Raw genomic sequence first — 11,045 nt, forward strand, 5'->3', positions numbered from 1 at the left:
TTTTTTATAGAATATATAAAAGTTTAATGTTATTTTACGAATACATCTTTGAAACTACATAACTGCATGAATATCATCCTGTTAACCTACAGCAGAGACGCCTAAATTGTATAACACGGTCATGTGGATCCAATAAAACTGAAAGCCAAACTAAGTTGGTAAGTATTACTAGAGACCGGAAAAATTCGCGGATTCATTCATTTATTCATTCATTCATTCAAACATATGAACAATTCTGCTGGTTCTGCTTCTGGCTCGTAGTTTAACTGGAGCTCTCTGGGCCAATGAGAGACTATCGACCAAAGAAGCGTCGAATCACAAGCTACCCAGTGGAGACGCCTCACAATTTAGTACCCAATGAACACGCGTGTTTACTTGAGGAATGCAGAGGATAATGGAGGCTATCCTAGAGGTCATTGAATCCGCGAATTTTTCCGGTTCTTAATTATGAATATGAAAACTTTAAAACATATGACATGTAGGAAAGAACGATAATCTGTAGGATTCCCGAAGGGGGGGGGGATAAAATAGCGGGAATTTTATTTAACATTTTCTTTTCACGGTCAATATTTTGCGTGTGCAAGCGAGACCGCATAGAGAGGGGCTTTCAGTTTCCAGTGGGGGGTGGATCTCTCCTGGATCTACGCCCATGCGTGTATGCCTATTGTTGACGTAGCATTCTGGATGGAGTGCTGAAACACATCACTTCTAAATCATAAAATGTGAAAAGTACAAGAAATTTTTCTCTCTCTTAAATTTTTATTATTTTAAAAATAATTTGTTACTTATAGTTGATAAATATGTTCAGGTGTCACCTTATGAAACAAATTTTCATTAATAGTTACTTTTTTACCATTTTATTTTTGAGAACCACCATTGTAAATTTATATTAATCTTCTCACGTTGAGCATTAAATATTATGGCAGTATTAATTAAAGTAACCCGTAAAATACCTTTTATTATGATTATGCATCGTAATAAATAATGTATTTTTATTTTTACTTTTCCTATACACCACAAAGGCCTCCGTGTAATACATTTACCAAGAAGTATAATTAGTTTGAAGTGATACTCCAATAGTTGGTTATCATGTTTACGATTATTTGTGGCGTCTTGACGCCTTTCGATCCACGCCTGACGCTACTTACCCGGCAACGTGCGTCGCGTATGCGTCACGCGGGTTGTGGACTCGCGATGAGCCAGGGGCACGTGCCGCAGCCGCAAGAAGGGGACCAGCGCGAAATTCTGATTGGCCGGAATGGTCGACAAACATGGCGGCCGACCGTGACGTGACACGGGAAACATCGCCGCGGTCGTTAGGTGATTAATGTTTCCGAGCTTCAATCAATCGTTTAGCTCTTCGTTGTTTTTTTTTTTCCATCTCCGGGCGATGCATCATACGACTGTGCAAGAGCTCACTGATGTTTGTGTCTCATTAAAAATAAATCATTTTGCATTCTACTTCTGATTGGCCTCCACGACTATAAGAGGATCGTTTTTTTTTAAGTAGAAAACGTTTTCTATAGATGGAATGACTTTGTGACTTCGAGATAACGTAATGGTCGTGCAATTGGATTGAATTGTCCAGACACATTATACTGACATACAACATGAAGTCTACTATCGGCTACTAAAAAGTGGAATATACTTAAGTTCAATTCGTTCTTTTTTAATTTTAATCCTCCCGTGTGTTGCGTGAGCAAAGTGATGGTACAGTTTTTTAGGCTAATTAAGTATATATGGTAAAATATTTTAGGCACTTCAGTTGAACAGATGCTCTAAAAAATATTTTAACATGATTGTTTCATGAAAGCGGTTTGTGAAACACTTGTTTGTTGAACGTCAGGTTTGGTAAACAATAATGAGAAACACGGTGTTCCATGGGAGTAAATCAAATGTTTTAATTTTTGAGGAAAGGGAAATATTTGTATTAATATTTATATGTTATTAAGTATTCTGAAAATTAAAATTTATATAAAACACATAAAAATTAAAACTGTAAATCTTAATACTATATCTCTTCATAGCAGTGCTTGACCAAGTTTATTTAAATTCTGAATAATTCTTAATTTTTTTTGTTGCTAAATCTAATCGCTACAAATATTGTTATATGTGTTTTATTTGTGATAAACGTAACTATTTTGCAAATATTATCTGTTAATTTTTTTCTCAATTTTTACTTAGTTTAATATTTAATATGTTTTTAATATTTGTTTTTGAATTACTATTTAGTTTGAGTAAATGTCAGTTCCTAAAATATTCAAGTCAATGAGGAGAAAATTTAATCATATATTTATTGTCTACAGGCAACGAAAAAATGTTACAGCCTTAATTTGTTTGCAATAATTTTAAACCTTGAAACGATTATTGTATAATCATGGCATATCAATTACAAATTACAATTTAAAAATCAGTTATATTCGTGTGTTTAGTAATTAAAGTGTAGCTTCCTAAGTTATTTTACTTCTATAACTTTGCGTTTTAGGTCTTGATTTACTTTGTGTTTGTAATATAACTATGAATAATTTTCACTAATCTTTACATAATAAAATATTTTATATAGTATTAAAACTTCAGTAATGATTGAAAACTTAACTCTGGAATAAAAAATAAGGTTTTTTATTGATTTAATGTGTGAAAATTTAACGTTGATAATAAGAGAATATTAAATTTTAAAGTATATTGTAAATAAAAAGTTGCACAACAAGAAATGCATACAGGTGGCTACTTTAAAATAAACATGCCATATGAATTCATTCTCGGTTCAAAATATAAATTGTGTTTCAAATTTTAAAATTTATTAAATTAAAATTTAGTCTGTACGTAGATAGTCGCCCACAGTCCATTTAAGGTATGATTTCGTTATCTGATTCACATAGTGGTTTCAATATTTGCCTACAATTTTTTAAAAAACTAACATGTAGCATAAAGCTGGGGTCGTTAAAGATCTTCAGTAAATAATGTAATCATGTTTAAATTCACAATACTGTTTAGTGCATTATTTTATTGGTGCTGTTTTGTTTTTGTCGCACCACGCCGGTTAATCTGGTTCCTAATAACTAGGGACAGGAAAAATTCGCGTGTTCAATGACCTCCAGGATGAACTCCATAGTTCTACGTACACTCGGTCAAATGCCACCCACTCATTGGCTGCTGTCTTGTGAGATGACCCAACGTAGCAGCCTGTGATTCGATAAAGCTTTGGTCGGGCGTTTCTCACTGGCCCAGAGTCATTCAGGTGAGTTGCGGGCCAATATCAGAGGCGGCACTGAGGTATAACTATTTGTATTTTAGCCTATCGCGAAATGAATTCACGAATTTTTCCGGTCTCTACAAGTAACAGATGGTTGACGAGTACAACGACGGGATGTGCAATTGTGCAGGCGAGCCGTCGCATAGAGACGTGCGAGACGGCGTGACGTCACGCGAGTCGCGCGACACACGACACGACACGACACACGACACGACACGAAGCCCCGCCCCGCCCCGTCCCGCCCCGTCTCACACAGATGCGCGGCGAAGCGCCTTCCCTCCACACACAACCCCTCCCTTCCCCCGCACCAATGCGTCTGTCCCTCGGTCCGCCATTACTGCCCGCGCCGCGCCGAAATTATTAATCAGCCGTCGCGCTCTCCGCGATAACGCGCGCGCGCGGTCCGCTGGTCCCATCGACGCTTCGCAGTCCCGCCAACCCCGCGGTCGTGCTCGCAATACGCAATACCAACTACGCTGCTACAAAAACTCTCCCTTTTACAAAAAAAAATCTTTAAAAAAATAGTTGCCAAAATATTTTTCTTGTGTTCTGTATATTTTACACAAAATCTCTGTGATGTCTAAAAAAAAATTGCTCGTTTGTAAAGTCGGTTTACGGACGATAGTTAAACGTGACGTCATAACAAAACATTGATGAAATGATTGCATACTTTTATGAATATAATTGGATCATTTTTATTCTAATAATAAAAGAATAAATGCTTGAAATTATACTAGTAATCAGATTTTTAAAATGCAAGAATAATTAACCTTTATTGACGAAATTGTTGTTGTAATAAGCAATGAAAACCACATTAACTTTTCACTTCATTTTATAAACAGTCGACGAAACAGTTCACGTGTAGATGACTTGTAATTTATTAAAAAAACTGGCGTTTAGCTATAAAGTTTAAATATAATTATGAACAAGTTTTCATATAAATACTATAATCAAATATCTATCACCAATTATATGAATCACAATAACTTTTTAGTCAATTGTAACACAACCTATTATTACTGCACTCGCCGACAGCGTAACGGAACAATGAGCGTAACATGACACAGCGTAACGGAACAAGAGCGTAATGGGACACAGCGTAACGGACACTTTTTCGTGCGTGCAGCCGGCGTTCATCGATATATTAGACGTTTTCACGTCAAAAATAGTTGCGAAAATATATTTGTTGTGTTGTGTATATTTTACAAAAAATCTCTGTGATGTATATAAAATAATTATTCAACGGAGAAAATTATTTTTTAAGTCCAAAAAATCACTATGAATATTAATTTACAGCGTTAAATTTTATGTTTTGCAAGAGTGATTGCATAAAATTCTCTGAAATTTAAATTGTTACATTAAAATGCTTTTAAAATGTGACGGGCTGTAAAAACCTAGTTGCTCACGAATATGAGATATGTAGAGCTGTAGAAGATGGATACATGTTCCTGTTAACATGAGAGCGACGCTTTATCGACCACCTAACCATTCGGAACCAATTTTCTTCGGCGGCTTAGCCACGAATTTCGCCAGTGTAACCTATCAAAGGCTATCTCCCGTTAGGTGAGGAATTAAGATAAACGATTTTTATCGAACAATGTTTGGCAAAAAAATATTATCTTTAAAAAAACAATCGGTTACAAAAAACAATCGGAACAATCAACATACTTTCCGAGACTGTGTAGAAATGACCTTTATTATCTAATATTGTTACACTGAATTCATTCATGTAATATGAATGTTTCTGATGTTACAAGGCAAATCAAATAAAATTCAACCAACCACTGATGATTTTAGAAATTTTATTTAACTACACGCTGTGTCATAAAAACTTAAATTTTCATAACACAGAATATCATAATTAATTATGTTCTGACGATGACTGAAGACGGGATTGTATTTGTTTTCTTTTCTCAGGGTGGTTCCTTATTGTATGCACTTATTTTATTTCTTCCCAAATTTTCCTGACGTGTTATGTACGTGCCCGTCTCTAATGAGTTCCTCGTTGACGAGATGACAAGCAGAACACCTTCCTGCCCAATTAAAGGAAAGGATGTCTATTCTGAATCGTTATTGGGAAGTGTCTGAAATAGCGTGAGTGCTTCACGGCTAACATGTGTTAGCGTAGAGTGACGTGACCTTTTAATTGTGTTGCTCGGATCCCACCGAGTGTTATTTCGGAAGGCTTCCCCATCGCAGCGTTCAGTTGAGGAGCGCTTCAAGTACCGGGTACCACCGGGTAGCACCGGGTACCACCGGGTAACAACGTCACAGGCAGCACACACCCGCCCGTCACTCATCACTAGGGCCTGTTAAAATTCGCGTATTAAATGACCTCCAGTATAGACTCCACGATCCTGTGCATACTCAGACAAACGTCGCCTGTTCATTGGCTACTGACTCCTGAGGCGTCGCAATTGGGAGACTCGTGATTCGATACTGCTTTGACTGAGGGTCTCTAATTGGCCCACAGTCCTCCTGGTTAGCAGTGAACCAATAGCAGAAGTTGCATAAAATACAATTATTTGCATTTTAACATGCCGTGAAATGAATCCGCGAATTTTTCCGGTATCTACTCATCACCAACTTTAATTATTCACGCTGAGCACGGCAGCGTGTAAACGGCTTATTCGCGGCAGATTTTACCAGCGGTACATCGTCAAAGAATTGCCTGCAGTGCGTTACAGCCATTGGGGAGATTCTGAGATCGCCTTCCGACTTTCATTCTTATCAGAAACTTTGCCAAATTTAACTCATACACGCCTTTTTACACACATTTTATACCTTGTAAGAATGTGTAGTTTGATATTATAATGCCTTCTTTGACCAAAATGAAACACTATTAAAGAATATTTAAGCGTTCGGTTAGTCAGGGATTATAATATATATAAACACTCAGAATTTTTACCGTCTTAAATACAGCAACAAATTCAACCTCTTTAGTTACATCACCTTTCGCCTTTTGATCCTCAGAAATTTATACATTAGACTATTAAAATGTAAGGATCAAGCCTACTTTGTGAAAACGTTTTTTTTACTCGTGGACACCATGAGTTGAATGCAATTCATATTAATTTCATAAATTTATTTAATTTTACTCAAATATTAGCAAAATTCCTCGATAAACAGTTTTATCAAAATCATTTTATATTGTGTGAATATAATGTTATCTGCTCACTTATTGCACTCATTGATGACCTCAAATTCGAGTTTTATTTGTACACACATTTGAGCAATATCACGCCATCTGCGTTGAAAATTGCTTAATGACCTATTATTTTGGCCAATTTAAACATAGGAAAAACATTTTTCAATTGACACGTGGCAGCTCATTAGAAAAGTGACAAGGAGAAACGCGCAAGAAACATGACTCTGCAAATAAAGGTCACACAATCTTGGGACATGTCACAGCGGAGAACAAATATGGATTCATGGACGTCACAAAATATTTTGTGATTGTGCCCCGTTTACCAAAAAATTTAATCACTGCAAAATATTTTTTTTTTGTTTTGTTTTCCCCAAAGAAATTTACTAGGAACAGCAGAAACAATTGTTCGTTCATGAACCGTGTTGTGGATGCTAAAAAAATTATGTTTCAGTCAGAGAAAACCTTAAGTCCGAAGATTCGCATTATTGTCTTGGCCAACATTATTGTCATGACCCATATTTGTGACATACAATGCTAGTTTTCATAGGTTCCAAAGTATGGTGTTATTTTTATGGACTCAAAGTGAGCACACAACTTGTACGCAAATACTTGTAAGTATACGGAAGTTTAGCGTTAACAGCTAGTTCATCCACTACCATTAAAACTAAAAAGTAATATTTAATTAAAATGTTGCGGCATTTCTCAATTATATATTAGCCATTACAGCTGCAAGAAAATAATGTGACATTTCTACGCCAAGGATTAGCAACCACATTCATTGGGAATGATCTCAAAACTGGCTGTGGAAATACAAAAAGTTTACATTGAAACCAAATTATTTGCCAAATTATCTAGCTCTCAAATTATTTTTTTTACCCTTGAACACATATATTCTTACGTATGAAATAACTTACAAATCAACCAGGGTTTCTATTATTACACAAAAAGACTTTCAAGGATTAAATTTTTATTTAAAAAATCTTAGCTCTCTATGTAAGTTTTTATCTCGATGCAATTACTAATTTCGATGGCCAATAAACAACTTTGCGGTCTTTGTATTCTTTAGATCGGTTTATTCTCAATTATCGTTGGCGTCACTCAATTTATGGCACAGTAATAGTGGAAGGCATTCACGTGAAATTAATTTGAAAATTCAGAACTCAATAAACGACATCCCATAAAAAGTAATTTAAGGTCCAGCGATATACAATGACGAAGTCAGCTTCACTCCACGCTGCTGAAACATGGCTGCTATTCTTTTTTAACGTTGAAAAAGGTTCGTCCGAATTCACAAGACTTCAATTACTCCCAGTCCTTTCCTCTTCTACGCCAGCAACGCATTCATTCTACAAAATATTACTGGAAGCCATATTACGGTAACAAAACAACTTCACAACGAACGATAACTTTTTTTCCTTTGTTTCATCGCTGCTTGGTCTGCACAGTTACGCTTCTGTGACGAAACTGAAATTATTAATCACGTACCGCCAGAACCACATGAAAATTATTCAAATTAAAATTTTAACCACGTAGCATTGAAATTTTTTCTACCACCGCATCTTGGAAATACACATTTTTGATGCTAGAAATTTTGGATAAATTTTTAAAATTAATTAATAAAATTGTAATAAAAAACTCTCCCATTTTAAAAACAATAACACTAAAAACAAAAAAGGGTAATAAACAAAATCTTAAACATAAAATATTCTAACAATTTAAATCACATATAAAAAATGAAATCATATCTCCTAAGATTATTAAGCCTAGCCGAGTTTTAACCATAAAAAAGAATTTAAATGGTTAAGAATTATTTTTAGAAATTAAATATTTATATATCCTTAAACTTTACTTGTAATTCAACACACAAAAACTAGAGTTGGCCGTTTTCATGTGAGATTTCCGGGAAAACTTTTGACAGTGGAGGATCGGTTGTCATTACGGGTAAAGCTGAAACAAAAAGTAAGTTTAGCGCGGACATTTAATTTGGCGTAGGGTGTTGTTCCCGGGCACCCACGTCTCCTGAGGTTACTGCGACACTTAAATCTCGGCGCGGAGACATCTCAGTTTTCCGGCCGGTGGTCCAGAGGAGCGAAAAAGAAAAAAAAAAGAAAATAAAAGGATCGACAAACCCTTTTTTTTTATAGCGATTGTGTTTTGTCTTCCCGCGTAGTTTCTCGCCCGCTGCCGGAGGCAGCGCTGACCGACGACGAGTGGAATTGACAGAAAGGATTTTTTTTCTCTCCCTTTTTTTTTTGTTCCTTCTTCCCACCATGGAGCCGGCCGGAAAGCCTATCCACTTTCCTTCCTGCCTTGTCTTCCGGAGATATCTTCACCTCTTGGGCCGACGCGGGCGGCGTGAGGCTGTGTTCTTCAGCCACTTTTCCCTTTTTTTAAACTGCTTTGAGTTATAGAATCGCTCGTGAAGAAGGTGGGTGGAAACGGTTAATGGAATAGAGCGGAAAGGAATTCCAGGAACGGCGTGTACACTCCTCGCGGCTTCATATGTTTCCCTGCTGGTTCCCTACCGACGACAATGGCCGGCCGCGGACAACAAAAAAAGCCTGCCACACGCAGGTGTGCCAACCATTGGAATTTCTTTTTTCCGGAACGTCAAAAAAAAAGCATACGCAGGAATACAATATCATTTTGCTTAAAATTTTTATCGTGTACACAACAATAAAATTTAGTATGCTTTTCTAAATCAAACAATACTAAAAAAAAAAAAAATATGGGATTACATTTGGTTTCAAGAACCTGTTTTTTTAAATAGTTTTATTCGTATTTTAATAAGCTTCGGAGATATTAATTTTTAATTTTCGTAATTACATTCATATATACCAAAAAAATGTCTAAATGACGTGTGTTTCAATAAGTTTTATGAACATGAACGTTTTTAGTATTATTTTAATAACTATATAAAGTAAAAAGTAACTAATTTTTGACTTGAAAACGTCTAATAAATCGATGAACGCCGCCTGCACTCACGAAGAATGATGACTCATTGTCCCATTACGCTCATTGTCCCGTTACGCTCATTTTAGGCTTGCGCCGCATCTATCTCTCTTCCACTCGATTGGAACAACCATCGATTTGACTTTTTCGAGGCACATTAAACTTGAAACACTCACATTCGTTTCCTAGTTTTCCTATAATCGTCCTATCTTTAACAGAATAACACAGATTGGAAAAAGTTAAATAGCAAACATGTATAAAAGTTATAGTTAAAATAATCTGTTCGTTAAAGTAATAAACATATTTGAATTAATGACTGCAAATAAAAGTAAATTTATCAATTAAATTGTAGATTTCATTTCACTTATTCTTTGTATCCATTAAAAATAGTGTAAATTCAATAAAAATTATTCAATTTTATTCATAAAAGAATGCAATCATTTCATCAATGTTTTGTTATGACGTTGTCACGTTAAACTATCGTCCGTAAATCGACTTTACAGACAACCAATTTTTTTAAGCAAAACTCCACGACCCCGGAGAAACCCCCGGATGGCCTCCGCATGGGGAGCCCAATAACAGATATGTGCTCCCTATTTTGAAGCCACCCTAGAAGGATTTTTTTCCCCCGCCGTCTCTTTGGTAGCCTGACTTGTTGCAAGGTACTGTATTTCTATCAGACAAATGCCACCACTTGTCTGAGACAATCCGCCTTGGAGAAGCAGAGCCGCGAACCCGGGTCATACAAGTCACAAGGCAGGCGCTCTGCCCCAGAGTCAGACGGTAGAGCGGTGAACTATATTCTTCTTAACACTGACACGATGTTATTAGCACGCGTTCGCAGTTAGTTTGGTTTTTTCATTCACACATAATAACTTTTGACAGTGGATTTGGTAAGCAATCTTGAATATACATACGTAGGGTATTTGTAAACCACAACTGAATAATCAAATAGGTAGACATCAAGATTAAATAAGCTGCATAAAATGACTGAATTCAGTATAATATATATAGTATAATATAACATAACACGTTAAATTGAATAGTACAACGACAAGTTAAAATAATTTTTTAGTGGTATATAGCCTATTTATGTGTTCAAGTAAGCTATTTTAACTGTGTGTTGTAACCATACAAAACTTTAAATTTTCGTTCACGTAAATTTTCGTACGTGTAATCAGCTGGTGAGCTGGACAGAACACGTGGCGGGAATTACCACGAGACCAGCCAGGGAAGAGACGGCAACATCAGAGAACCAGCAGCAGAACAACACGAGACCCGACCCCACACACAGACTCCAGTCGTGAAGTTCGCCACGAGGAGAAGTCCTGAATTAGTGGTCCCTCACCAAATCCTCCGGTATTCCAACCCACGCTACTTCTTCTCGGTTTGGTTAAAAAAAAAAGTTCCAAAGAAACGCAAGTGTTAGGTAAGCACCGAATAAAACAAGCATTAAATCTTTCCCAGCTTTTATTCACCCTTGTTGTTTCAATTCCACTCTTGGGGACTGAGAACCGGCACTGTTAATTCCCCAAAAAACTATCTCTCTGGATGTTTTTTTTTGCTCGGAGATGGTATCGCCTTCCGGAAGTTATTCCTGGGAGCAAGTTATTGCAGGGCGCTTCCCTTGGTCCCGGGGTGTCCCATCTGCTCCTGCGGAGAGACCCTCACGAGATAAGAACAGCGTCGGCC

The sequence above is a fragment of the Bacillus rossius genome, chromosome 6 (assembly GCF_032445375.1).
Source record: "Bacillus rossius redtenbacheri isolate Brsri chromosome 6, Brsri_v3, whole genome shotgun sequence".
Classification (NCBI taxonomy): Eukaryota; Metazoa; Arthropoda; class Insecta; order Phasmatodea; family Bacillidae; genus Bacillus; species Bacillus rossius.